Below are 3,086 nucleotides of genomic sequence, written 5' to 3' on the forward strand. Positions count from 1 at the left end.
TTTTTGACCCATTTTTTTTTATATATTTTTGGAGGTGAGTTTATTTACATCTAGCGTATACATATTGTTTGATGCTTACCTTACAGCTTTTTTAAATAAAAAATATACAAGTAGTGCCAGTCTCTCATTGTACTGCAACTTCATAATAAGCTACAAAAAATTGACATGTCTTGCCTTGTCCATCACCTCGGCTTACAGACACTTCACCCCCCAGACACTTCACCCTAGGCCCTTTTTTGCAGACACTTCACCCCTCATTTTAAGAAATTTGAGTAAGGTTATAATTATATTTACACTGGGGATTAGCATCGAAAAACCCTGACATTTGCTTAGTTCTGGATAACTATTATCTATACGCTACCAGTACAATTTTTTTTTGGAAAAATGCGTTTTGACTCAAATTGATACTACATAACTGACAGGTATTTTATGCCACATGGTTAATTTTGAATTTTATCCAGGGAGACATGAGAATTATGCATAATATTTATACACATTTAAAGTTAAACCATGCATAATATATTGATTTCCTATTGGAGTGAAAAAAATGAGTACATGTACATAAATAATGTTCGGAAGTATAAAAATGAACTAGGTACAAATATTGCTCTGTCAGATGTAGTTGTACTTGGTTTTTATCACATATCACTTATCAATATGAAATCATCCATTTTATATATGCCAATTTTGGATGGGAATTTTGACAGTAATTTTGGGACTTTAAAAATAAAACATTTGAAAATTTGCTGTCTTTTTTTATTGGGAACGTAAATAGTTTTATAAGGGAAAAATGCTGTTCTATTACAAATAGAATAGATAATAGTTACAAATACTACAAATAATATATCAGGGATTGAAAAACGAAAAACAACAACAACAACAATGCTTAAAAAATATAAATTTCCTACATGTTCTGACTCATTTTTCTTTTTTGAAGACAATTTTTCTTTTTTGAAGACACTGTTTAACTAACTTCTTTCTGGCTAAACATTTGCCGAATATTGCATTGTTACATTTTAAAAAAATTTTGTGGAACATACTGGAATCGCCGCACGGGCTTTTAGTAAGTTTTTACAAAATAGAATCGGACAGAATTAAGCGTTGCATTCAACAAATCAACATCAGTTTTGCTCATCAAACACACGGGAATTATTTTGTGCTCTGTCTTACTAGTAAAACTTGAAAAATGGTTTCAAAAGAATTGAATTGAAATTTGATTAATTTATGCTAGAAATTTCACATGTCCTGCAGGACGGGCATTTTTGGGAGATTAACTTGTCCAGAGTCATTTTTACTCGTATTTATCATTTATGAGCGGACAAGTGGATTTGTCGAGCCTTGATTAACTGCAAGTGATTAACCACATTATTTCCATAAAACTTATACTACATGTAATTACATTGTTTGAGATAATAAATCATTTGACTTACTAGTGAAATAAGTTTAAGACTGCATAATATTGATATAAAAGTGAATTCAGTTAGTGTGTTCCAAACTACAGGTGGAAACTGTTCTATTTTCTATTCAAGTTTTTTTTTGATGAAACAAAACTTAATCCTGACAACAGTTATATATGCTTAACAGTGTTGTATTTTGATTATTTTAAAATCTGTTGAAAATATTTATATTAAATTCATGAAAAGAAGTTTAAAAAAAAGAGAAAGAAATGAGATTTGGGCATAATTTTTAAGAAGGTAAAGATACTTCAATGAAAAAGTAAGATAGGTAACAAAAATCAATCAAACGAAAAACACATTTAAATTTCAAGTTGTTCCTGACATATCTAAGTTGTTCCTGACATGTCAGAACAAAATTAATAATTTTTTTTTTGAAATCTGGTAACCTTGAGCTATGTTCTCTACCGATTGAGCTATGATTCCGACAATTATTACTCACTTTTACAATTGTTAGTCAATCATATCTGGACATGCAACATTCAACTTACCCATATATATGCCTTTAAAAAGGACTGTTTTGACTATAAATACTTGAAATTATAAAGAAATTGCCCTATTATTCTTTACAGTCTATTGTGTATAGGCTAAATTTAGGAGACACTTGTGAAAATACGCAATGAAAAATGAATAATTACATTGAAAATACAGGAAATGAAAATGAGCATTTTACTTTATCAATATTTCTTAATGTTTCAATGAAGTATGTAATAAATTAAAAGAACTATTGTATTGATTAGGAAAAGTTTTTATTTCAGGTTTGTGAATAAAGGCTTGTTTGTTAGATTTCAATTGTGGCTCAGTTGGTTGTTTGCTGAGAAGCTGTGAAACATAATTATACAGGCCATTAAGGTAAAAACATGTTAGTTTTTTTTCTGACTTTGATATATATATCCATCTTACTGTAGCATAACAAAAGAGAACAATAGAATTCATTCCATAACAATAGAATATGGGGCCATGGCCCTTTAATAAACAAAAGGAAAAACAATAGTAATGGTCCTTAATCCCTTTTCGGTCACACGGGCAAACATTTTCTTCAAGTAAGACCATACATTATATATGTTAGAAAGTTAAAAAGGAAATGTTCATTGTTATATATATATTTGGTTTGAAAATCTTTGTACATTTACAATTTTGACCAAATAGTTTCTCAAAGTATTTATTTGACATTAACTGACATAATTAGTGGCATATTTTTCTAACTTCTTTTCCAGGAGGTTTTTGTCAGATTGATGAATGTGAAATTAAGAGGACCCATTTTGAGAATGCTTTTTATGAATGGAATCAAGAGAGATAAAGTCTAAAATGTGATACTGTCAATGTGACTAACCTTGAAGTAAACAGATGACACAATGTTTTTTCAATGTCATGGGCATATAATGAAGAGGTACATGATTATTTGTACACACTTTTCCTTAACCCATTTGTGCCGGAATTTTATTTTTATATAAGAAATGTATAAACATATAGTAACCATATAGTTATAACATATATCCGTTTATTTTTCAAATATAAGTACTGTATTTTTTATTTTAGTGTTTTAATATTTTGTCTACAAAAGTAGACAACAGGCGCAAATGGGTATAGGTAAAACACATATAGAATATATGTCCAGATAACCTATTGTTG

The 3,086-nt window shown here is 29.1% G+C and overlaps 1 long non-coding RNA gene across 1 annotated transcript; it reads left to right on the forward strand.

The window, feature by feature from the left end:
- The first annotated feature begins 437 nt into the window (after positions 1–437).
- Positions 438–2,844, forward strand: LOC132739987 (uncharacterized). Its single transcript, XR_009627086.1, has 2 exons — positions 438–2,306; positions 2,672–2,844. It is a non-coding gene; the product is annotated as an uncharacterized LOC132739987 (long non-coding RNA).
- The last annotated feature ends 242 nt before the right edge of the window (positions 2,845–3,086 follow it).

This window comes from Ruditapes philippinarum, unplaced genomic scaffold (assembly GCF_026571515.1).
Source record: "Ruditapes philippinarum isolate M1 unplaced genomic scaffold, ASM2657151v2 ctg14609_1_1_1_1, whole genome shotgun sequence".
NCBI lineage: Eukaryota > Metazoa > Mollusca > Bivalvia > Venerida > Veneridae > Ruditapes > Ruditapes philippinarum.